Consider the following 27,754-nt stretch of genomic DNA (forward strand, 5'->3'; position numbering starts at 1 on the left):
ATTTTGAATAATGAGTTAACATCCAATCAGTTAGTTGTTATCATGTTTTTATACTCTGATTTCGACACAGGTTTTTGCTAACAGGCTCTCTGGAACTTCAGTCACTCCAGGATTTTGCAATTGCAGAAATGGAAGCAAAATCAAGCAAACTGCACAATATTCGCAGGATCTTGCAATGTTTTAAAAATTACCACAGATTTTCCACATATTTGGGCCAAGACACATCATGTGACATCATCACAACTCGCATTCAGCCACAGCCCTCTCCGATTCGTACGAGTATAGCAAAAAGGTCTCATTTATCAACAAACATCACTGTGAAAGACCATGCAAAACAATTTCACGTAATTGCAATTTTGCCAATTCAAGTCATTTTCTGCAAAAAAGCATAAAAAACTCTGCAGATTGCATCAGAAATTATGAAAAAAATGCAGCAAAATCAAGCATTTTTGGGCCGCAACAATCACAAAAAAACGTCGCAAAATCCTATATGGACTGGCTTTTAAACCTCATCCCATTTTGACAATACCTACACAGCTAATAATTTATATAATAATTTATATATATATATATATATATATATATATATATATATATATATATATATATATATATATATATATATATATAAAGCGCTCAATGTTTCTTCCTCATGTTGTTTCAGGGAGTTTTTCCTCACCACCGTCGCCTCTGGCTTGCTCATTAAGGCCAAATTTAAATCTATATCTGGATTTTGGTAAAGCTGCTTTGTGACAATATCCATTGTTAAAACTGCTACAGTATATAACATTTAATTGAATGGAATTAATGGTGCAATTTATAGCAATTATCTCACAACAATCTTCACCCTTCTAGTATCTAACTATTTTGCTTCTTGTTTAGAAGAGATTAGGTCAAATATCTAAATTTAATACATGCACTGATTTTATTACTCTTCATGGTGTAATTAGAAACCCTCTTCAAATTTTCATGCATGAATGAATCATTTCTCCTCCTGACAAATTGCGTTTGTCTTCGAAGCACATCTCAGGTAAAATGAATGTCCAGCACAATAAGTAAAAAGCACTTAGTTTAGTTTAGTAGCCAACAACAATTTCTGCGGTATCATCGAATTTGGAGTCAAGCCAATTAATGTCACCATGGTCAAAACTTTACATAATACTACCATATATACACCATATGGCCACAAGTATATGGACACCTGACCTTTACACCCATATGTGGTTCTTCCTCAAATTGTTTCCACCAAGTTGGAAGCACACAATTGTATAGAATGTCTTTGTGTGCTGTAGCATTACAATTTCCCTTCACTGGAACTAAAAGGCCCAATCCTGTTCCAGCATGACGATGCTCCTGTGCACAAACCGAGCTCCATGAAGACATGGTTTACCAAAATTGGAGTGGAAGAACTCAAGTGTCCTGCACACAGCCCTGTCCTCATCCACACTGAACACCTTTGGGATGAACTGGAACTGGACTCCTTACCCAATATCAGTGCCTGACATCACTAAGGCTCTTGTAGCAGAATTAACACAAATCCCCAGAGTCATGTCCCAAAATCTAGTGGAAAGCCTTCCCAGAAGAGTGGAGCTTATTTCAACAGCAAAGCAGGAATAAATCTGCAGTGGGGTGTTCAATAAGCACATATGAGTGTGATGGTCAGGCCACATAGAGTAGTTTTGAACACTAAAGAAATACAGTACAATTTTGCACATATGTATCGCAATCAAAATAATGTTTTTGCTTTTTAAAATTTGCTTAGCCCCAAATGTAAAGTTTGAGAAATTTCCATAGAAAAAAATACAGACCAAGTCCACTGAAAGATGCCCCAACTACATTTATTTATTCATAACCTAATCTACTTATGATAAATGATAAAAGCTTTTGGTGAAATATATTTATTCTTCACGTCTTATTCACCAAGCTAATACATGTGAAATGACTTCACCAGCTACTACAGTTTTGTCCAGCAGAAAGAAAGCAAGTGCAACAGTTGTCCCTGGTTTGATCTGTGAATATCTGCTCCCATGACTGAGACTATTAAGTTCTCTCTGAGACAGAGGGAAACAACTGTTGTTGTGAACTCGCTGTTATACATCTATTGCCCGCAGGAAGAGCTCTGAGCTAAGATTTATTTGAATGGCAATAACAGAGAAGCTCATTTTATTCCAGTTAGGATCTTTCAACCACAATCAATTTAGTGTGTCACCATAAGTAATGGGGGTCACGGAGTGCTGTGAGGGCTGCTGCATGCACTGGGGATGGGGTGCCATCACTCGTGTAGTGCTGGACCCTGTGAACACTTTGCATTACAAATGAGTGTACATAAAAGTATGCCTATAGACAGTTTGCTCCCATGTCCCATTTTTTTTTTAAATAAATTGTGCCCCAGGTCTCTGTCTCAATATTTAAATAAGCATGTGTAATTAGATTGAACGTCTGTTACCTGAAGGTTGTGGAATAGTTCATGTGCATCTGCTAAGCTGCCTGTTCATCCAATCATCAGGCTGTCACAGATTTCTGGAGGGCCAGGTCCTGGCAACAGATCTGTACAGTTGTGTCAGTGATATACTCCTCATCATTCCTCCGGCTGTCTCTCTGTCTTACGGTCTCTCCTTCTTCTTCTTCTTTGTTTGTTTTTTTCTGTCTTTCCCCCTGTCACTGTCCCTGTCACGTACACACACATGCACGGAGAGAGACATGGCACAAAAAAAAATCTTTGCATTATTTCCCTTATTGTTATTAATAGTGACATTCTCAGAAAAAGTCTCGAAATACAGTTGAAATACTCATTCCTATGCTTGTGACTGGAGAATAAATGCTGTTGTGGGTTATTTACATAATGCAGTTATAGCACAGTGGTGCCTGCCTGATAGCTAGTTGTAAAAATCATTGCAGGATCCACAAATTCAAACCAGACACCGTATATGTTATGCATAGAAAATTCTGTTGCAACAGCAATACTTGAGCTACTCAAAAACCACATACAGAAAGAGGGATTCTGAACATGCGACTTACATAAATAGCTTTTTAGTGTTTTCATATGTATACAGTTCCCTCCAAAAATATTGGGACAATTCATTTGTGCACTATGTGCTAGATGAGAGTTTAGGATTACAGCTTTTATTTCCTGGTATTTACATCTAGATGTGTTAAACAACCTAAAACATAGAACCTGCAAATCATTGACATCACCAAATTGTTGGTTTCTTCTTTGAGATGCTTTTGCAGGCTTTACTGCAGCATCTTTCAGTTTCAGCAGTTTGTTTTGGGGGGCTTCTAGGTGAAATGTTACCCAATTGGGTTAAGATCAGGTGATTTTCAGTCTAAAACATTTCACCCCCCTATAAAGTCTTTTGTGGAGTTGGCAGTGTGTTTTGGATCATTGTCTTGCTGCATGATAAAGTTAATCTCAGTAATTTGGATGCATTTCTCTGTAAATTGGCAGACAAAATGTTTCTGTAGACTTCTGATTTCATTCTGCTGCTACCATCATGTGTTAATCAATAAAGATTAGTGAGTCTGTTCCAGAAGCAGCCATGCAAGCCCAAGCCATGACACTACCTCCACCATGTTTCACAGATCCTTGGTAGATGTTAATCTTGGTTCCAGCACCTTTGTGGCTCATCTCTGTAATTCTTTGTGAATTCCAATCTGGCTTTCTGATTCTTACAGCTGATGAGTGGTTTGCATCTTGTAATACGGTATCTATATTGCAATGCCTATTGCAATGATTGATTTTCGCTCTTTTCCCAGCTTCAAAATGGCTTGCTTTTCTCCCATAGACAGCTCACAGATCTACATGTTTGCTTATCCTTTTTTAATAACAAATGCAGTCTTCACAGGTGAAACTGAAGGCTAAAACCAAGAGTAGATTTTCAGTTATTTAGTGTTTAAACAATCAATCTCCAATATTTTTGCTCACCTACAAATTGAGTGGTCTGATACAAAACGTGCTATATTGTGTTTTGTTTAACACATCTACATGTAAATAGCAGGAAATAAAAGCTGAAATTCTAAACTCTCTCCTCATATTCACCTTTTGATCTCAAACCCAAATGTCTTCAGTCTACAGCAGTCTAAAAAAAAGACCTTGCTACTCCAATCGTTTCGGAGGAGACGGTAGTAAATGTTCTAATTTGTCTCACTACTTTCATTGAATTTGCTCCTGCTGTTTTCTGGATTGTTGTTTTGGATTTGGTTGTCCCAATTCTTCCCACTAAATTATTCATATTATGTAACTCTCTGCAATTCAATTCAATTGAGGCCTTCAATGAACTACACTATTATGAAAGCAATGAGACAATTTTATTAACGTGTACTTTAATAAAGTGTACTTTACTCATTTCTCCTCCACCATTTGTTGAAATGCTTGTGCTGCTTGGCAAACCTCGCACCATAATAGTTCTTATCCTGGTGGATTTATTAACTTAACACTTGGACAGTTAAAAAGGTTTGAACGTGTAAAAGATGGCATGTAAGTCACGGTAGTTCCTCCAGATAACTTTTTCCTATTTCATGTCTGATAAAACAGACCACTGCAGAAGACTGCTAGCTGATTGTTTTTTTCCCAGTTGTAGAATAATGTCCAATAGAACTTCAGCTGCCCCTTGTGAAGTAGAAAATAAGAGCAAAAGATAAAGCAAGATAAAATCGGTAAGTTAACAGACTGTATATTACAAACATATTCAACATAATTACAACAGTATTTCAGATTTACATGGAACAGTGTTTATAATCATTACTATGATCTCTGTAGGTCTACATTTATGGGAACGGAGAATAATCCAACAAAGAGTACATATCCATCCGTCCATTTTCTATACTGCTTATCCTACTGGGTCGCGGGAAACCTGGAGCCTATCTCAGGGAGCATCGGGTACAAAGCAGTGTACAGAAATGCATTTCTGAAAGCATGGCATATTGATATTTGAGGTGGATGGGCTACAGCAGCAAAAGAACACATTCGGTTCTACTGATGCTACAGTGGGCACAGACTCACCCAAACCGTGCAAGTGAATATCAGAAAAACACTGATTAGTCTTTTTTCTAGTATACAATATACAGTATATGCAGTAAATATTTAATAGCTGGCCCAGTCTTATGTTTTGGAAATTGAACCTGACTAGGTTAAAAAAAAAAGGTAGATAACATAAAATAATTTAGCATTCGGTATTAATACAGACTAAGAGAACTATTTATGATCATTATGTACCACCTCATGTTTGTGCCATTGACAAAAGGTCAGCCAGCGTTTTGGCTATGAGATGTTGTGCTCCTTCCTTGCATATTTCTGGCTAACATCTATGTAAATATCTCTCAACATGTTTAACCATGAGAAGAAGAAGAAAAAGAAGAAGAAGCCTTTATTGGACCCATATCCATTACAGCACAGTGACATCCTTTTCTTCACATATCCCAAGAAGTTGGGGTCAGAGAGCAGCATCAGCCATGTATGATATGGCACCCCTGAAGCAGGTGGGTTTAAGGGCCTTACTCAAGGGCCCTCACAGGGGCAGCTTGGTGGTATTGGGGCTTGAACCCCTGACCTTCTGGCCAAGGGGGTTCAATCTAATCAGCAAAGGGCTGGTGTGGGTGCAGGTTTTCTTTCCAAGCACACTGGAGCCACACCTGATTCCACCTGTTTGTTTAATTAGCTGAGCTTGGATTTTAATAGACACAGACATGGCTTCTGCTTGGCTGGAATGAAAACCTGCATCCACACCGGCCCTTTCAGGATAAGACTGGACACCCCTGGCCTATATGGACTTTCATCAGTGTTTTGACATAACTGCATGTTCCTGATTCAGGAAAAAAGTTCTACCGTCATCCAGACCATGCCTGTGGTGATGTGTGTAGTGCAGCAGGTGGTAGGATTCGGAATGAGTAGCTTGCACTATATTACAGATATCGAGGTATGTCGAAACACCTTGAAGTTTATTATGGTCTGCACTTATATAGCGCGTTCCCTCTCACAGGGAACGTCAACGTTGTGTTTAGCATAACACTATGGAAGCGCCTCTCGCACGCGACCAGCATCTGAAGCTTGTGTAAAATCATGCCTATTTATAGGCCTGCCATGATCAGGTTACGTGGCAATTAAACGCTTCGCGTGATATAAATATGGCACGTGTGAACCGCGCCATCAGCCTTATTATCGTCAGCGAAAGACTGCATGTCGGTTGTTTGAGTAAAGAAACAAAAAGACGCTTCATTTCCTCTCTATCTTTTCTCAAAATCTCAGAACTTTTCTATCCCTTTAAAAAAAGAGAAATAAAAAAAACAAAAAGGAATGAGTGACTGAGAACAATATGAGTGAGAGAATTCAGGAAGTGTGTTACGGCTTGCTCCCGTTTCATCATGGGGAACAGTGCACACTTTCTGGGTGAAGCGTCTAGGTGTGTAGCATGCGATGGCAGCCTCGAGAGGCTGTGCATGGTAATACCTACATTAAGCAGCTCTGCTCGTGACTCGTGCTCTTCTCGGAAGCCAAAGTGAGTTGGGTTTCAGAGCCTTGCGGATCTGGGCTCAGGTATGGGGGATCTTTAATGGATCCGGAAGAAGAGCCGGAGATGAGCGCTGCTCTATCTCTTGCTCTGTCTTCCGGGTCTGGTTCTTTGCTGGATTTTGGAGCTCGCATCACGGCGACTCCTTCCGCTATTGAAAGCCAAAGGGGGGGAAAAAAACACACACACACAAAAATAATAGTAATAATTCCTCTCTGACTCCGAGGAGCCAGAAGGATGTGCTAAAAACTGAGAGCAGCATATAAAGAGCTGCTTGAAGTGATTACTAAGGCTGGATGAGCCTTTTTCTCCCCAGTGAAAGTAAATCCTTCACACTGCAGATAACTCCCCTTTCTTCCAGAAGTGCATGATAAAATATCAGGCTTCTTGGGGAAAACCATGCATAAGCCGTATTTGTAACCCAACAATGTTGGATTATGCGGCCATTGTGGGGAATGAACAGCATGGCTATTTAGCTATGCTGAAGGTGGAGGAGGAGGCGCTTGTGAGCTACCTCTCTCTATTGATGGCAGGTAATTAGGGGGGCCGGCTTTGCCATCCAAGCCACTGTGTAAGGCCACCGTGGCATTAGTGGGCAAGGCCTATGCAATAGTATTCTTGCTTGTGGGTCACTGCAGACAATGACAGTGTTGCAGTCCTACCAAGCAGACCTGGTGAGTGAGCTCGACAAATGGCGAGATTCAACAAGTTCCTTCCCTGTTGTGTCAAGTTCACCCGGGCATCCACGAGTGGAGCCCGGGCCAGCACTAGTGGAAGACATAGAAGGTGAGTATGGCAGCCTGCCAACTCCCGCAGACAGCCAGGGGAACCGGGCGGCTACAGTCACGGCCTGCTACTAGGCCTGATCTGAAAATGGTCATAAAGGCCAAGCAGGCAAAGAAGAAAGGTCCTGAGGGGCCATAGAGGGACGTATCAGGGGACATGAGGTTATTAGGGCAGTTAGCCCCCAGTGCTACTGAAGGGCCTCCCCTAGCCAAGGCTGTCCCAAGTTTTCAGTGTTTTCTGGTCAGCGAGCTGTCACAGGGCAACGATAATCTGATGCTTTCCCTCCAATAGAATGTGGAATATTTAAAGTCACTAAAAGACCATCTGGCAGTGTGGAAACTACTGCCAAATGTGTCTCCATGGGTTCTGTCTAACATAGAAAAGGGTTACCGGGTCCAGTTTAGAGCTCGACGCCCCCGGTTCAAAGGTGTGCTCACCACAGTAGTCATCACAGACCAGAGCCCGACGTTAGCGCAGGAAGTAAGATCCCTCTTGGACAAAGGGGCCATAGAACATGTACTCCGTTCCCTGAGGGAGGGAGGTTTTACAGCCGTTATTTCCTGGTCCGCAAAAAATAGGAGTATGCGGCCAATTTTAGATCTTCGTCATCTGAACTGTATTCTTTGGACATACAGGTTCAAGATGCTGACACCCAAACTTATTGTTCCACAGATTCAGTTTGAGGACTGGTTTGTGACGACAGACCTAAAAGGTGCATATTTCCACATAGAAATATCGCTAGCTTTTTCCCCTCACACCTTCACAAAGTGCATGGATGTCCCTCTGGCTCCATTGTGACTCCAGGGCATCCGTGTACTAAACTTCCTGGATGACTGGTTAATTCTAGCATGATCCAGGAAACTGGCGGTTCAACGTCGAGATGTTGTTCGCACCCGCATGAAGAGCTAGGGGCTCAGGTTGAACCTCAGAAAAGTATGCTTTCCCCAGTGCAGTGGACAACTTTTCTAGGGGTTATAAGGATTCTACTATGATGAGGGCGTTTCTATCCCCAACATGCGTAGGTTCAATGCTATCAACACTGAGCAAGATAAAGCTGGATCTTGGGAGACCATATTGGAGCTTATGGGCCTATTGCACAGGAGACCCTTCAGTGATGGCTGAGAAGTTGGGGGTTTCGTCCAAGGATGAAACCTCTGAGAGTAATCAGTGTCATGCGGCGATGCCTACATGCTCCGAGAATTTGAGTGTCCCCAGTTTCTAGCCTTGGGTCATACTCTAGGGATGTCTCCTTAGCGCAAGATGGTAATGACAGACACCTCCCTCATGGGCTGGAGCGCAGTCTTAGACAGCATATAAATTGCCTAGAAATGTGGGCCATATTTCTAGCACTGAATTTCCTTCTTCCTCAATTGAGGTCACCATGTGTTTAGACAACACACCAGTGGTCTCATATATTGACCACCAGGGAGGATTATGTCTGTGCCCCTTGTTCACGCAGGCGCAACTAATTCTTCTCTGGGCAGAAGGAAAGTTTGTCAGTGAGTGCAATGTACATTCTGGGAATATGGGGGCAGACATCCTGTTGAGGCAGGGGCTGAGGTCCAGAAATTGGTGGCTACATCCACAAGTGGTGAGGTCCATATGGCGAGGTTTGACCAAGCGAGACTGCAGTGTTCGCCTCCGAGGAGACAACACACGGCCCGCTGTGGTTCGCCCTCACTCTTCCCGCACAATTAGGGCTGGATGCTATGGTGCACATGTGACCGAGGTCACATCTGTATGCTTTTCCCCCGATCACTCTGCTCCCACAAGTTCTAGCGAGAGTTCGCCAAGGCAGTCTATGTCTGCTGCTAGTAGCACCTTATTGGCCAGCTCGAATATGGTTCTCAGAGATAATATCCCTGCTAGATGGCACTCCTTGGGACAGTCCCATCCGCAGGGATCCACTGTAGACACAGTGAACTGCGCAATAGCTACAGTCCTGGAGTTCTTACAAGAACGTTTCTCAGCGGGGTGGGCTCCTACTACAATCAGGGTTTACGTGGCCACTATTTCAGCCAGCCACGCCCCTGTTGATGGAGCCTCTGTGGGGCAACATCCTCTAATTTCAAGGTTCATGCATGGTGTCAGGCGGCTGAGGCCCATCTGCAGGCCGCGCATACCTTCCTGGGACCTTTCTGTGGTCCTGGAAGGTCTGTCAGGGGCCCCATTTGAGCCCTTAGAGTCAGCCTCTGAAAAGCTTCTGACTCTAAATGTAGCTCTTCTGCTGGCCCTGACATCTCTCCAGTGAGTAGGAGATCTACAAGCTCTCTCTGTTGCCCCTTCCTTCCTTGACTTTGACCCTGGATTAGCCAAGGCCTTCCTGTATCCTATGCCGGATTATATTCCTAAGGTGCCTACATCGGCTGCCCACCCTGTTGTGTTGCAGGCTTTCTGCCCTCCACCATTCCCCACACCGGAACAAGAGAGAATGCACCTGCTGTGTCCTGTAAGGGCTCTCTGTACTTACCTCCACCGCTCCAGCCAGTGGCATAAGTCAGAGCAGCTGCTGGTCTACTTTGGTGGCGACAGTAGAGGTGAGGCTGTGTCAAAGCAGCGCATCTCTAATTGGATAGTGGAAGCAATCTCTATTGGCATATTTATTTCATGCGACGTGCTTAATTGCCATCTCACCAGGTCATGGCAGGCCTATAAATAGGCATGATTTTACACAAGCTTCAGATGCCAGTTGCGCGCGAGAGGCGCTCCCATAGTGTTATGCTAAATGCAACGTCTCATTCCCTTTCTCGGGGAACAGGGTTACATGCATAACCCAGATGTTTTTAACCTTAGTGGTTCCAAAGCGCTTTACACTGTGTCTCATTCACCTATTCACACAAACATGGTAGCAGAGCTGCCATGCAAGGCACTAACTTGCCATCGGTAGCAACTTGGGGTTCAGTGTCTTGCCCATGGAAACTTTGGCATGTGGAGTCATGTGGGCGGGGAATCGAACCGCCAACCCTACGATTAGTGGACAACCTGCTCTACCACAGCTGCCCTATAAATATATAAACGTAGCTTCAGACCAAATGAAAACTCCATCCATCCATCCATCCATATTCTACCGCTTACTCCTTTTCAGGGTCACGGGGAACCTGGAGCCTATCCCAGGGAGCATCGGGCACAAGGCAGGGTACACCCTGGACAGGGTGCCAGTATAGTCCATTGCAGGGCACAATCACATACACACTCATTCATACACTACGGACATGCCAATCAGCCTATCACGTGTGTCTTTGGACTGGGGGAGGAAACCAGAGTACCCGGAGGAAACCCCCGCAGCACGGGGAGAACATGCAAACTCTGCACGCACATGGCCCCGGCGGGACTCAAACCCCGGAGGTTTGAGGCGAACGTGCTAACCACTAAGCCACCGTGCACCCCAAATGAAAACTTTTTTGTGAAAGTCAGTAAAGGAATACATGTTTCTCTGGCTGTTAAACTTCCTATATATATATATAGGCTGATAATTTTTCCACTGCTTTTCTATATGCCTCCAAACGGCACACTATAGTTCTTAGCATTTCTGAGTTTTCTTTATTTTGCACCTACAGCCTACACCACAGGGACAAACAGTGTTTTTTTTTTTGCCTGTGTCTTACAGCTACTCATTGACAAACACGTCAGTCAGCGTGTCAGCGTTCAAATGCCAAGTATCCTTAATCCGTGTTTTCTGAGAAGAGCAGCGAGCATGTCCAGCGGTGTGTGGCTATCTGTAGTCATTTTTGACGACCGGAGTCACACATATAGATTGATTGCAGGTAGCGCTATCATCTCCATCCATCTAGAACTCAGGGGAAATCACAGCTTGTTCTATCAATCAGAGTGAGAAACTGTTTCAACTTGTTCTGGGCCTCAGCTGACTTTTTGGTAAGATTTTTCACCATTTTACCATCAACACAAAGAAAGCAGGCAGGACGAAAAGTTAACTATGCGGCCAAGTCTAGCCTCTCTCACGGAAAAATGGCAGTCTCCTGCATTAAATCTAGCTGTTTCCGAAGAGGAATGAATGAATGTACCTGAATTAAAGTTGGAGTTGAGATCTGCTCTTATTGTGAGTCCAGTTTCTATTCATAATTTCAATATTTTGCTTTAAAATAAATAAATGAATAAATAAATTTAAAAAATGTATAGTTCATAACAAGGGGTTGTCCTGAAAAGCTCTACAATCATATTTTTCACCATCCACATATACTGTTAAGAATGGTTTGGGGGGGAAAAAAAACCCTTTATATCTTAAAATGAAGGCAATTCAGCTTTGGTGTTTTTTTTTTTGTTTTTTTTTCATCTAACAGTAACAAGTGCGTTAGTGAAATGCTAAACAAAAGAAATAAGGCACAATAATAGGTCCAGTAAAACAGGACATACAGCAGAAGGCTTCTGGAGGATTCATTAAGGGGCAATTTGCCTGTGCTGCTTAATGCTCTAATAGCTTTTTTGACTTTTTTCCCCCAAGCCATGGCTGAAATCCAGTTTAATGACAGCAACTAACTCTGTGGGTTTTTATGAGACGCCTACATGCTCTTTGATGCATAAACAGACTTTAACAATGGAAGCTTGATTATAGGAAAATACCTCACGTCCAAAACTAAGGAGAAATTCTAGCCCCTTCATGACTAATACACTGAGCAGGGCTTTGCCAACAATGGCCGCTGCTGCCAAGTGCAATAGATGGCACTAACCAATATTCTGGTTGCAGACAAAAATACACAAATGCACTCGAAAACAGTATTTTTGAGACAGTGTTGTGTGTGTAGTACAGGGTCTCTCAAATGAGTGTGTTTCTTTCACTGATTGCCAAACAGGAGTGAATATTATGTCGCAGAAACGTCCCAATAGATGCCATTATAGCAGCGCAAGGCCATATTTTCATAGTAGTGACACGTCTTGGGTAAGCGCAATTTTGGAATTGCTGCATTCAGATGAAATAGATGGTTATTCAAGGTTTTCAAGGTTTTCCAAGTCATTTTACTGCTTACAGTCACAATGTTTCTTAAGAACCTCTCAGTCATATCTCACAGTGAGGTCAGCCCTATATTAATCCTACCTATATTAATCTAATTTATGTGAATCTCCTATAAGCAGTGTGCGGCTCAATTATATCAAATAGATTCTGATTGACTGCACATGGGCAGAGATATGCCACAGCCAATGAAAGGTATGACTCTGCTAAAGAAAAAAAAAAAGAATCCACCAATAGAAGGCAACAAATTACAAGTAGAGACACACAGGGACTGTTACAGCTTCCATTAAAACCAAAACAATTCTCATTATAACCATTAAAACCATTACAAATTCTATGAAGGTTTCTATTGTTTTTTACCCCCAGCAAGATAATCACTAGGTGATAATCTCGGAAATCTAGGTAATCTAGGTCATTAAAAACACACAAGGCTAAAAGTTAGACATAGCATTAAAGTCTATGAAATAATAACAACTGTAGCATTATTAAGGAGAAGACGTAATTGAATAGGTTTGACCAAAGCTGTCAGATCTCAACATTTAAGAAATGGATTTATGCATAATTGAGCCAATTAGTTAGTAGTCTAAGAATAGTAAACAGCAACAACAAAAAGTAAAATTCAAAAATTCTTAGTCGAATCTTAGTAGAAGACTTTATTTGCTGGTTAATAGTATTATCAGCTATGACCTTAAACCTAAAGCTACGACTACAATTTAATGGTTTTTGCATCAGGACTGAATCATTAATATACTGTTCACAGAGAAGCTACAGACATGTTGAACCGTGTGTACATGTAAACGTCCTAACAACATCAAGTTGATACAGCTGCGCTGCTTAATCACAGCGAATGCTCTTCAGGTTTGTTTCTTAATCCATTCTGGTTAATCTTGTCAATAAAGAATAGAGTATAGTACTGAAGGGAGCAGAGTGTTAATTTCCTACCAGAATCGCTAAATTACTTTGGCTTACTCTGACTGTAAGCTTTTTGGGCAGTACAGCTTGGTCACAGATGATTGTCTCCTTTGAGGAATAAAAAAATAAATGAAAAAAGTGGGGAGGATCGATGCAAATGAAAGTGCAAACTCTAAACATGTTACTGAATTCTATTAACGCAGCAAAATTGCTTCCAGGGCACTGAATATTGAACTTTCTTCACCACACAAAGCCAGGCTCGGATCTCCCACAGGTGAATATGCTCTTCGGTTAAATGCAAGAGATTAAATTAATTCTATACATTCAAAAGAAGGCGGCCATACTTTGTTGTACGTGAGATAGATACTGAAAAAGAAGGCAGGAGATCTGGCCTGTAATTGAATACATTCATGGTCCCACTCTGGTATCCTGCCTTTTTTGTTTTACACCTCTTTATGTAATCGAGCTACTGTATGCTGCTATGCTGGCCTCACTCGTCTTGCTCATGCTTGCTAATTAAGATTTACCTGATTGCAGTGCAAAAAAAATTACGTCTTAGCAAATGAAGATCACTTGTATATAGCCAATTTTTTTTCTTGTATTTCCTATTATAAGATTACAATAAACCAAATATAAGCTTATTAAACCTAGTTCTTGTTCTTGTTAGTAATTTCATGCTTCTATTGGCAGATAATTGCTTCTTTCTAGAAATAAATGCTTAAAATTAGCAAAATCATCTGCAAGACTATTTCAAGCATGAAATGAGTACAAATATTTTCACATAGATTAAATACTGTAATCATATATTTGGATTATTGTTCTCTTCGATTAAGATATACTATTTCACTTGGAATATATTCAAGATATTTTAAATTGCTAAGATGTATTTTTGATTTGCAGTGTTAATTTAACATAATCTTTTCTGGCAAAAATACACAATATAAAATAAAATAATAATAAAAAAAAAAATCAGATACAGTATAGACTCATCATCCACTTTCAAAATTCCACAGTGTTTTCTTTCGGTTAAGAAAATTGTTAACAGTTGGTAACATACAGTTACAAACAAAATTATTCAGCCCCCACTGAAAATCAGGTTTATTGGATGGAGAAGTCATTCTAAGTTGCATTTTCAGTTGAATTTGGGGAAACCACTTTGATTTGTTCATTGCAAACAGGTGAAAGCCTGTAAATTTTGACAATAAACCTGATTTGCAATGGGGTTGAATAATTTTGATTGCAACTGTACAGTACACTTACTGTCCACTTTATTAGGACCATCTGGACACTCGCACATTCACACAATTATCTAATCAGCCAATCATGTGGCAACAACGCAATGCATAAAATCGTGTAGATAGAGGTCAAGAGCTTCAATGTCAAACATCAGAATGGATAAGAATGTGATCTCTGTGACTTTAACTGTGGCATGGATGTTGGTGCCTGAATGGCTGGTTTAAGTACAACCCCAATTCCAAAAAAAAGTTTGGACAGTGTGTAAAATGTAAAAAAAAACAGAATGCAATGATTTGCAAATCTCATGAACCCATATGTTAACCCAATTGGGGTTGTATTTCAGAAACTGCTGATCTCCTGGGAATTTCACACATAACAGTCTCTAGAGTTTATACAGAATGATGGAAAGACTGAAAAAATACCTGGTGACTTTTTTCAGTCTTCAACTGTCCGGTTTGGGTGAGTCTGTTCCACAGGATGGAACCTGAGGTGGTCTTCTGCTGTTGTAGACCATCCATCTCAAGGTTAGATGTTTTGTGCATGCTGAGATGCTTTTCTGCACACCACGGTTGTAAAGAGTGATTATACGAGTTACAGCTGGAACCTATCTGGCCATTTTCCACTGACCTCTCTTATCAAGAAGGAATTTCCACACACACATAACTGTCACTCACTCAATGTTTTTTTGTTTTTTGCACTATTCTGTGTAAACTCGAGACAGTTGTGTGTGAAAATCCCAGGAGATCAGCAGTTTCTGAAATACTCAATCCAGCCCTTCTGGTACCAATAACCATGCCACGATTAAAGTCACAGATATGACATTTTCCCCATTCTGAAGTTTGATGTGAACATTAACTGAAGCTTTTAACCTGTATCTGCATGATTTTATGCATTGTACTGCTGCCACATGATTGGCTGATTAGATAACTGCATGAACTTGCAGGTTTACAGGTGTTCCCCGGAAAGTGGACAGTGAGTGTCCTGTATATTGCCACCTGTTAACAATTTCCTTAACCGAAAGAAAACATTGTGGAATTTTGAAAGAGATGTAATTTATTTATAATTTATAAATAAAATAAAATGTTCTATATATCCATCCATCCATTCATCCATCCATCCATCCAATATAAATAGGCTTAAACTACAACTTTAAAAAAAAAAAAAAAAACTAAACAAAAACAGATCATTGCCAGTGTTTTGGGTTGAGCGTGTTCCTTTTGTTCCTATGAATGGATTTTCCAGTCTTTTTATATCTCATCCCTCCGTACATGTCCTCCAAGATGGTTCTGAATTAAATAGCTTATTATCATTTCATACATTAAAGCAAGCTGCCCCTCAGGAGTCTGAGCTACTGCAGGGGCACTATTAGCACATGGGCCTTTATATTAATTTGTTCATTGTCAACCAAGGATTCATTAGAGAAAAAAAAAAGTAATTACAGATTTTAATTAGAGTCTGTCTGCTGACAGCTTGTTTGTTATCACTAAGTCCATCCTGTCATTTTAAGGATTATTTTTCTTTGACTTGGACTAGCATTGTTTACCGGTATCAGTGTGACCACACAGGCAGAAACTTTATTAAATTGGTTCTAATAGCTCTGTGCAATTAGGGTAATTATTTTTTTCTACAATATTGCCAAATCCCAACAATATGATATTTTGTTTTTCTAATAACTCACACTGATTACAGAAGCATGAAAGTTTGGAAATGCTTGATACCACAGCACTGCTGAATGCTCTACTCTGATTGGTCAGAAGGTGCTGATTAAATTTCTATAAAAGCATGGCTCTAATTCACGGCTGTAATTAAAACGATTGGTTGATAGAGTCCCCTTCAAACTATTGGAACAGTAAGGCCAATTCATTTTTTTATTTTTATTTTTTTTGCTGTAGACTGAAGACATTTTGGTTTGAGATCAAAAGATGAATATGAGAAGAGAGTTTAGAATTTCAGCTTTTATTTCCTGGTATTTATATGTAGATGTGTTAAACGACATAGAACATATCACATTCTGAATCAGACCAACCAATTTGTGGTTGAGCAGAATACGGTGACATGTGATTGACAGGTGTTTTTTGTTAACCAGGTGTGTCCTGTTAGACTGATTGTTTAAAAAATTAATAGCTCTGAACATATACTCTTGGTTTTAGTCATCAGTTTCTCCCGTGAAGACTGCATTTCTTGTTTAAAAGGATAAGCCAACATAAACATCAGAGAGCTGTCTATGGGAGAAAAGCAAGCCATTCTGAATCTGAGAAAAGAGGGAAAATCAATCATTAGCATTGAGTATAGCCAACAGAACAATTTGGAATGTCCTGAAAAAGAAAGAAACCACTGGTGTACTGAGCAACAGACATGGAACAGGTCAGCCAAGGAAAACAACAGCAGTTGATGACAGAAACATTGTGAGAGCTGTGAAGAAAACTCCAAAAACAACAGTTAGTGACATCGCCAACAACCTCCACAGGGCAGGGGTGAAGGTATCAAAATCTACTATTCAAAGAAGACTTCGAGAGCATAAATGTAGAGGCTTTACCACAAGATGCAAACCACTCATCTGCAGTAAGAATTAGAAAGCCAGATTGGAATTCACAAAGAAATACAGAGATAATTCCACAAATGTTCTGGAACCAATATTAACCTCAGCAAAGTGATGGAAAGGCCAGAGTGTGGAGAAAGAAGGATGAGGATCTGCTCACGATACAAAACGTACAAGCTCATCTGTGAAACATGGTGGAGGGAGTGTCATGGCTTGGGCTTGCTTCACTGCTTCTGGAAACAAACAACAACTGAAAGAGGCTGCGGTAAAAGCCTGGAAAAGCATCACAAAAGAAGAAACCAACAATTTGGTGATGTCAGTGAGTCACAGGTTTGATGCAGTTATTGAAAGCAAGGGATATGCTACCAAATAATAAGTGCTAGGCCTATTTAAAAAATGAGTTAAGTAAAAAATTAAATTTATCTTTGCTTGTGTAATTGTGATTTTTTTTGCCTTTACTAGTATAGCTGTTTGTTATACTGAGCTAAGGATTGGTGAGAGGTCTATAAACAGCCAGTGTTTGGTCTGTAAACAGCCAGTGTCATTTTATTTATATATTTTAGCTGTGTGCTACTCATTCATTACTTAATGCATGGCAGGAACAGCAGCCATAATTCAAGAAGGGATAATAAAAATGCACCATTTGCATTTGCAAAATATAAATCCAGGCTCGTTTAGTATAGCTATATCAATTAGTTATTTCGATCCATTTGGTGTATTTTTGCACCCGAGAAAGGAATATTTCAGATCAAACAAACAAAACAAACTTAGATTGCGTGCACTCAGAGTGAGCAGAATCAAATATTAGCAGGTGATCCTGGACACAGAAGCTTCAAATCAATAAAACTATACAGAAATCCTGAATAAGAATCATAACAAGAAAAATGGAAGAGCTTGAAGACACAGCCCTAGAACAGAGTGCAATGACCCTGGATTCGCAACGAGGATGAACATGTATAATGCATTCACCCATCACATGTTCTTTAAAGGGAGTGTGTTAAATTAATCCATTCCTGAAGATAAATCCATTACTATTTATATAAGGCACTGTGTGGGCAGGTTATTATTAGTTCAGTTGTTTTTATTTGCTTAAATGAACAGGTTCTGTGAAAGTGCCAAGACTCTTCAGCTATGAATTCAATTTCGCACTTTTGTGTGTGTGTGTGTGTGTGTGTGTGTGTGTGTGTGTGTGTGTGTGTGTGTGTGTTCATAAGATGTGTTTTTAATTACCTTTCAAAGTACTGCATGTTATTGCCTCTCCTTTATATTTTCTATACGAGATCATCCAAATTTCCACATACAAAATATATAATCAACTATTAGGGCTCATCATTGATTGGACAGTGTCAGTTATCAGGCTTCTGTCGTTGGGTTGATCTCTTTCATTGATATAAATAGTGACATCTGGTTCTCCAGTGAGGCTCAAGAAAGATATTTGCCCCCCATTCATTTGACCTTTCCTTTGTAGAAAAAAAAAAAAGGCTAAAATTATTTTTAAGCTGTAAATCTGGCTGAACATCTACAGCTTATTGAAATCAGGCTGAAAATTGCTTGGGATGCGTTTCTAATTTTTCCCTTGGTAATCAGTCCCCTCAATGCCCTAATGACCTTCTGTTTTGTAGAAATTAAAATAGCTGTTAGAAGTGGCCCATTCGCGAGATCAGTGCTGGTTTATAATTATAATAGTATTTGCCTTGTATATTTTGCTACCGTCTTACACAGTGATGAAGTACCGTTCTCTGTCAGGAAATGGATTTAATAAAAGGAAAGGTGGAATGAACATCTCCAGCAGAGGCTGTAATACAGTGGCACTATTATCATTATAAAAAAGAAACTAATTATAAAAAAGGGCCAAACTTTTTGACCTTCAGCGAGCTCTGATGACAGACAGTTATATACAATAGATATGGATTTATTTACTAAATATGTTCTGAGTTCTTCAAGGGTTCATTTGATGGGTTGGAAGTTGATTCATATTGACTCAGGGTGAGATTTGGTTCAGTAAATGAGCAAAACAATAGAGGGGGACTCAAGTTCTGTCTGAGTTCTGTTGCTTTACTAAAAGAACACATTGGTCACTCCTAAAACAACTTGGGGTCAGAAGTGAGATTTGAACCCATGTCTCCATGTGAGAAACAACCACAGATCCAACACCACAGGTTCTAAATTTGAGTAGGCATTTGTTTGCTGTCTGTTTCTCTGTATCATAAATTTGAAATGGAATGATAGAAATCATGGTAAATCCTATAAAATAAACAGTTTTATTAAGAGCAAATAAGATAATGGGCAATGTATGGTCAGTTCTATAAATATTTAGATAGTGACAAAGTTACTTTCAATTTGAGGGTATTTACATTTAAATCAGGTCAGTGGTGTAGGAATTACAGCACTTTATATATTTGATCCCCCCCATTTTAATGGACAAGAAGTAATTGGCTACTCAGCTCGTCCATGGTCAGGTGTGTGTTATTCCCTCATTATCTCACTTACAAGTAAGAAGATAAAAGGTCCAGAGTTGATTTCAAGCGTGGAATCTGTTGCTTTCAATATGAATTCCAACAAGCAAGCTGCTATTGCCATTAAGCATGCAATTATTAGGCTGACAAATCAAAACAAACCCATCAGAGAGATAGCAGAAAACAATAGATATGGCTAAATCTACCAAATCTATTTGGTACATTTGTAAAAAGAAAGAACGCATTAGTGAGCTCAGGAACACCAAAAGGCCAGCAAAAACACTGTGGTGGATGACAGAAGAATGGACTTCAGTGGTGAAGAAAAACGTCTGGGTTACGCATGTAACCCTGTTCCCTGAGAAGGGAACGAGACGTGCATTTAGCATAACACTATGGGAGCGCCCTTGCGCAAGACCAGCATCTGAAGCTTGTGTTAAATCATGCCTATTTATAGGCCTGCCTTGATCAGGTGATGTGGCAATTAAGCGCGTCGCGTGGTATATATATGGCACCTGTGAACCACACCGTCAGCCTCTATTATCTGAAGCGAAGATGCAATTCACAGGCCTACCCCGGTATGACAAAGCTACGCAACATCTGGTTCCCTTCTCAGGGAACAGGGTTACACGTGTAACCCAGACGTTCCCTTTCAAAGGGAACTCCACGTTGCATTTAGCATAACACTATGGGAACGAGAATACCCACTCCGTTATACCGTTGGTATGGCCTGTTCAAAAAAAGCCAAGCCCGAGGATCACTGCAAGAGACTCGAGTCCGGGGCGGAATGAATATCCAGGCTGTAATATCGAATAAATGTGAGTGGCATAGACCACCCTGCAGCAGCACACACATCCTGTAAGGATACCCTGTTGGACAAAGCCTTTGAGGAGGCGACCCCCTAGAGGAATGAGCCCTTATGCCCAGAGGCGTAGCGAGAGGGCACGCCTCATAAACAATAGAGATTGCTTCCACTATCCAATTAGAGATGCGCTGCTTTGACACAGCATCACCTCTACTGTTGCCGCCAAGCAGACCAGCAGCTGCTCTGACTTACACTACTGGCGGAGCAGTGGCTGTAAGTACAGATAGCCCTTACTGGACATAGCAGGTGCATTCTCTCTTGTTCCGGTGTGAGGAACAGAGGAGGGCAGAAAGCCTGCAAAACCACAGACTGGGCAGCAGATGTAGGCACTTTAGGAATATAATCTGGCCTAGGATACAGGAAGGCCTTGGCTAAGCCGGGGTAAAGTCAAGGCAGGAAGGGGCAACACAGAGAGCTTGTAGATCTCCTACTCACTTGAGAGATGTCAGGGTCAGCAGAAGAGTCAGAAGCTTCTCAGAGGCTGACTCTAAGGGCTCAAATGGTGCACCTGACAGACCTTCCAGGACCACAGAAAGGTCCCAGGAAGGTATGCGTGGCCTGCAGATGGGCCTCAGCCACCTGATACCATGCATAAACCTCGAAGTTAGAGGATGTTGCCTCACAGAGGCTACATCAACAGGGGCATGGCTGGCCATAATGGCAGCCACATAAACCCAGAAGGAGTCCACCCTGCTGAGAAATGTCCTTGTAAGAACTCCAGAACTGTAACTATTGCACAGTTCACTGGGTCTAGCTTGCGTTCCTCACACCACAAGACAAAAAGTTGCCACTTGAGTGCATACAATATCCTCATGGATGGTGCACTAGGGTTCAACATGGTCTCTACAACCTCAGTTGTGAGACCAGAATCTATGAGCTGGTGCCCCTCAGGGGCCAGACCCACAGTTTCCATAGTTCCGGGCGAGGGTGATAAATCAGCCCTCCGGCTTGAGACAGTAGATCCCTGCACATGGCAATCTCCCAAGGAGTGCCATCTAGCAGGGATATTATCTCTGAGAACCATATTCGAGCTGGCCAATAAGGTGCTACTAGCAGCAGACGTAGACTGTCTTGGCAAACTCTCGCTAGAACTTGTGGGAGCAGAGTGATCAGGGGAAAAGCTTACAGATGTGACCTCGGCCACATGTGCACCATGGCGTCCAGCCCTAATTGTGCAGGAGGAGTGAGGGTGAACCACAGCGGGCAGTGTGTTGTCTCCTCAGAGGCGAACACATGCAGTCCCACTTGGCCAAACCTCCACCATTTGGACTCCACCACTTGTGGATGGAGCCACCAATCCCTGGGCCTCAGCCCCTGCCTCAACAGGATGTCTGCCCCCACATTCCAGTTGCCCAGAATGTACATTGCACTCACTGACACAACTTTCCCTCTGCCCAGAGAAGAATTAATTGCACCTGCCTGAACAGGGGGCGCGGTCATAATCCTCCCTGGTGGTCAATATATGAGACCACCACTGTGTTGTCTGTAAACACATGGTGACCTCTCAATTGACGTTGGCTGCTGCTGCCATAAGCTCCAATAGTCTCCCATAGAGACTGGAGGGGATGCCAAGCTCCAGCTTTATCTTGCTCAATGTTGATAGGATTGACCCTATGCATGCTGGGGATAGAAATGCCCTCATCGTAGTAGAATCCTTATAACCCCTAGAAAAGTTGTCCACTCCACTGGAGAAAGCATATGTTTCTGAGGTTCAACCTAACTCCCAAGATCTTCATGTGGGCGAGAACAACCTCTCGATGTTGAAGCGCCAGTTCCATAGATTGTGCTAGAATTAACCAGTCATCCGGGTAGTTTAGTACCCGGATGCCCTGGAGTCACAGTGGAGCCAGAATGACATCCGTGCACTTTGTGAAGGTGCGAGGGGATTAAGCTAGCCCAAAGGGAAGAACCCGATCTTGGCTATGTGGAAATATGCACCTTTTAGATCTATCATCACAAACCAGTCCTCAAACTGAATCTCTGGAACGATAACTTTGGGCGTCTGCATCTTGAACCTGTATGTCTGAAGAGTATTCAGATGACACATATCTTAAATTGGCCGCATACTCCTCTATTTTTTGCACACCAGGAAATAATGGCTGTAAAAACCTCCTTCCCTCAGGGAACGGGGTATATGTTCTATGGCCCCTTTGTCTAAGAGGGATCTTACTTTCTGTGCTAATGTCGGGCTCTGGTCTGTGCTGACTACTGTGGTGAGCACACCTCTGAACCGGGGGGGTCGAGCTCTAAACTGGACCCAGTAACCCTTTTCTACGGTAGACAACACCCATGGAGACACATTTGGCAGAAGTTTCCACACTGCCAAATGGTCTTTTAGTGACGTTAACTACTCCACATTCTATTGGAGGGAAGGCATCAGATTTTCGTTGCCCTGTGACAGCTCGCTGACCAGAGAACACTGACAGCCATGGCTAGGGGAGGCCCTACAGTAGCACTGGGGGCTAACTGCCCTAACAACCTCATGTCCCCTTATACGTCTCTCCACGTCCCCTCAGGACTGCTCTTCTTTGTCTGCTTGGCCTTTATGACCATTCTCAAATCAAGCCTAGTAGCAGGCCGCGACTGTGGCCACCCGGTTCTCCTGACTGTCTGCGGGGGTTGGCTGGCTGCCATACTGGCCTTCTGTGTCTCCCTCACACTAATGCTGGCCTGGGCTCCACTTGTGGATGCCCAGGTGAACTCGACACAACAGGGAAGGAATGCCGCCATATGTCGAGCCCACTCACCAGGTCTTCTTGGTAGGCTTGCAACACTGTCATTGTCTACAGTGACCCACAACCAAGACTACTATTGCATAGGCCTTGTCCACCAATGCCACGGTGGCCTTACACGGCGGCTTAGATGGCAAAGCCGCCACCCCTAAATTATCTGCCGTCGATGGAGAGAGATAGCTTGCAAGCACCTTCTCCAGCTTCTGGAAAGCCAAATAGCCATGCCCTTCATTCCCCACAATGGCCGAACAATCCAACATTGTAGGGTTATAAATACGGCTTATGCATGGTTTTACCCCAGAAGCCTGATATTTTGTCATGCACTTCTGGAAGAAAGGGGAGTTTTCTGCAGTGTGATGGATTTACTTTCATTGTGGACAAAAAAGCTCATCCAGCCTTAGTAATCACTTCAAGCAGCTCTTTATATGCTGCTCTCAGTTTTTAGTACACCCTTCTGGCTCCTCGGAGTCAGAGAGGAATTATTACTATTATTTTTGTGTGGGTTTTTTTTTTTTTTTGGCTTTCCATAGCGGAAGGAGGAGTCGCAACACGAGCTCCAAAATCCAGTGGAGAGCCGGACTAAGAAGACAGAGCAAGCGATAAAGCAGCGGTCATCTCCGGCTCCTCTTCCGGATCCATAAGAGATCCCCCGGACCTGAGACGGCTAGTTGCCTCGGCAGCGGCCGGCCCAGATACATGAGGCTCTGAAACCCAACTCACTTCAGCTTCCGAGAAGAGAGTGAGTAGCGAGCGGAGCTGCCTAACGTAGGCATTATAATGCGCAGTCAGACCTCTCGAGGGCTGCCGTGGCATGCTCCATCCCTAGACACTTCACACAGAAAGTGTGCACTACTCCTTGTGATGAAATGGGAGCAAGGCGTAATACACTTCCTGAATTCTCTCACTCAAATTTTTGTCTCTCACTCATTCCTTTTTTCTCTTCTCTTTTTTTAAAGGGATAGAAAATTCCAGAGATTTTGAGAAAAGTTAGCGAGGAAATGAAGCATCTTTTTGTTTCTTTACACAAACAACCGACATGCAGTCTCGCTGAAGATAATAAGGCTGACGGTGCGGTTCACAGGTCCCATATATATATATATATATATCACGCGACGCACTTAATTGCCACGTCACCTGATCATGACAGTCCTATAAATAGGCATGATTTTACACAAGCTTCAGATGCTGGTCTCCAGCATGGTGCTCCCTTAGTGTTATGCTAAACGCAATGTGGAGTTCCCTTTGAAAGGGAACTCCTTCACAACAATTTGCCAGATCAAGGACACCCTCCAGGAGGTAGGTGTATCTGTGTCAAAGTCAACAATCAAGAGAAGACTTCACCTGAGTAAATACAGAGGGTTTACCACAAGATGTAAACTATTGGTAAGCCTCAAAAACAGGAAAATCGGATTAGAGTTTGTCAAAAAAAACATCTAAAATCCATTGTGGTTCTGGAACAACAGCCTGTGGACAGATGAGAGAAAGATGAACTTGTAGCAAAATGATAGGAAGAGAACAGTAAAGGTGAAGGGAGGGACCTGCTCATGATCTGAAGCATACCACTCATCTTATGGTGTGGGCATGTACGACTGCCAATAGAACTGTTTTCCTTCTATTTATTGATGATGTGACTGCAAGCAGCAGGATGAATTCTGAAGTGTATAGGATGATATTATCTACTCACATTCAGCCAAATGCTTTAAAACTCAGTGGGTGGCGATTCACAGTGCAGACAGTGACCTGAAGCATACTTCAAAAACAACAGACTGCTTGTCACTTGCTGAAGGCAAAACTGAAGACACAACAGCCAACGGATGAGCAGGAAGTGAAGACAGCTGCAGTAAAGACCTTACAGAGCATCAGCAGGGAAGAACCCCAGCATCTCTATGGGTTCCAGACTTCAGGCAATTATTGACTGCAACGGATTTACAACCAAGTATTGATGATGTCAATTTAATTTATTATTATGTTAGTTTGTCCAATTTCTACACATTTCACATGATTTGGATTTAAAGTTAAAGCTGAAAGTCTGCAAATTGGACACATTTATTATTGAATTAGGTAGGTAGACAGCTAACATAACAATAACTTTGTCAAAGTCCAAATTTTTATGGACCTGACTGTATTTATCAGTGATCACACTATAAGAAAGACACATAGCTTGTTTGACTGCTGCTAGTCAAACACATTTGAATATTTTAGCATCACTATAAAGTACCCACACTCAGCAGTACAGGAAACAAGACAGACAAAGCCATGATAAGCTAGACGGTGGATCTAGCCTTTGTGGAGCCAGGTTGTCAGAATGTGCAAACTTTGACCCATGACTTTCTGTTCATAAATGGTACTGGATCTATGAGCAGAGAGAGAAGAAATCAATATTGCTTTCAGACTTGGCAAACCAAAACTCTGACACATAATGTTAGCATGAGTAAGTTTAACCCACACTAGCATCCCACAACAGCTGTAGGTACAGTAAATACGGGTTAAGTTTTTATGTCCAACCAACATTTGAGAAAACTATCTTTCTTTCAAAAAGGTGCTTTAATAAATTAAATCTCTTTGTCAGTCTGTTAGGAGCATAACTGAAGTTTTTTTCAGAGATGTTAAATATCTAGACTTCTTACTAAGAGACAGTTAAGGACATTCATTATTCTTGGATAATAGGCAAGCATATTAATGAAGATGTCAATTTCAGATCTTGCCGGTCGCTAAAAGCACCATTTCCACATGCACACGTCATCTTAGGTTTCATCTGCATTACACCACATAGTAAGATATTGGAGTTAGAGAGTGAGCCTTCAATCTACAATCAATCAATCTACTATAATGAAACTTAAATGCTTGGTCAAGTTTGTCAAAAAATACTCGGTCAAAAGAAGAAGAAAAAACACAAGTCATTTGACACAATATGACATGTGGAGTTGTCACATTAGGGACAATGGCAATGATAAGCAGAAGAATGGTTCCATTTTTTTCTCATTAAAAGATCCTGTGCTGCCGCAGAGAGAATGTTGCAGTGAGGAATCTGACAGCCTGGGGACTGCCGCTCTACAGCAATAGCGGAGGTGAAATATTTAATTGAACACTCCGCTTCCTGCTCCAGTGATCACGGCTACTGCTGAAAGCTGTCACGATCCGATCTTCTCTCTCTCTCTCTCTCTCTCTCTCTCTCTCTCTCTCTCTCTCTCTCTCTCTCTCTCTCTCTCTGTGCTGTCTCTTTTTTCCTGGGACCTGGCAACACAGTTTGTTAATTTGGGACTGACTAGCATTGAAAAGCACATCACACAGAGGTGGTCTGTCTGCAGTTATCACTAAGGTGAATGTGGTGCTGTAGTTTAGACAAGTCAAAAGTTCACTCTGCTTCACCTGGTAAGAATCAATACGGGGTCAACCTGACATCTTTTCTTCTCATCCTCCATTACTTGATTATGGCATTTTCCCAGACAAAAAATCTAAGATGGCCAGTTACAGTTTTCAATTTGGACATTGTAAAGCTATCCAAACCATTCCTCATTTGATAGCTAATCTGCTGCAGCCAAGAGAGAAATCGTGAAATAAATTTTGCTGCTATGTGTTTAAGATAATAAATTGCATATAAATGGGTGTCACTTAGGCAAATGATACCATAAACATGCCAACCGTTAAATTGGGCACACCAGCTACTTGAGGGCTGTGTTATAAGAGTGAGAAAAATTCTGCTTGTAGTTCATAAAGTGATAGATGTTCCTTGAAATGAGTAGTCTTTTAGAGTTTCATCATTTTGGATAACAAGCTTCTGAATTTGTAGGTTTCATTTGGTTTTAATATCAAATTTCTCATTCACAAGAAGAGATCCTCATCATCATCAGCATCATCAGCATCATCGTTGTCATCGGTGTCATCCTCGTAGGACGTGTGCAGAGCTAATGCATGCTCTTAGCAATAATGTACAGGACGTTGGCTGGAGTGTATTTTCTCATTTGCATGCACGTGAGGAATTCACTGACGTTTCTTCCTTCCGTCATCAATCCAATTTCCTCCTTTACTTCAAGATTAACAAAGTGGGTTAGAACTGTGAGATCGTTTTCACGTCGCAAAAAATAAAATAAAAAAGGCAGATTCATGTTTAATTTCTTCTTAATAATTGAAGGGTCTGAATTATCATGGCAGTAGTTCCTGCCAAAATCTATACTTGCTGCAGAGAGAGGATTGGTGGGTTAAACTCATAATTGCTTTGGGCAGTTTATACATGCTTCATTTGAACTGAGACAGATAATTTTTCTGCCCAAATATTTCTTGGTTTCTATTGGCTCAGACTAAAAATTCACAGGTAAAATTCACATCCAGAAGCAAACCGATCTCTCACTTCAGTAAACCTGCGGATTTTATTCTCATTTGTTCTGACTGCTGCTTTAGATGAAAAAGACGTTTTCAGGTGTCTCCTGTATTGTAGTACTTAAAGTGTCAGAATTCATAAATGCCGGAGCTAAATTGTTAAATCACCTCTGTGTGATCCGATACACATAATTTTGTCCTGTAAAAAGTACATTTTTATGGCAATTATCTAAACCTCCACCTGGGTAATATTTCAGGATTGTGTGCATTTAGCTTTTAGCTGTATCTAATATATCTTCACACAATATACAAGGTGTCCCAAAAGTCTCCACACATATGATAAATTAACACTTTTTAGCAAAATGTAAAAAAAGACTTACTTACACATATATACAGTGGCAAGAAAAAATATGTGAACCTTTTGGAATTTCATGGTTTTCTG

The 27,754-nt window shown here is 41.5% G+C and overlaps 1 long non-coding RNA gene across 1 annotated transcript in view; it reads right to left on the reverse strand.

Annotated features, from left to right (window-relative positions):
* Window positions 1–2,246: 2,246 nt before the first annotated feature.
* Window positions 2,247–27,754, reverse strand: part of LOC128600471 (uncharacterized) — a 43,846-nt gene continuing 18,338 nt past the window's right edge. The window contains exon 3 of the long non-coding RNA XR_008384563.1: window positions 2,247–2,667. This is a non-coding gene — a long non-coding RNA (uncharacterized LOC128600471). The remainder of the gene's footprint in view (window positions 2,668–27,754) is intronic.

The sequence above is a fragment of the Ictalurus furcatus genome, chromosome 24, assembly GCF_023375685.1.
Source record: "Ictalurus furcatus strain D&B chromosome 24, Billie_1.0, whole genome shotgun sequence".
NCBI classification, from domain to species: Eukaryota; Metazoa; Chordata; class Actinopteri; order Siluriformes; family Ictaluridae; genus Ictalurus; species Ictalurus furcatus.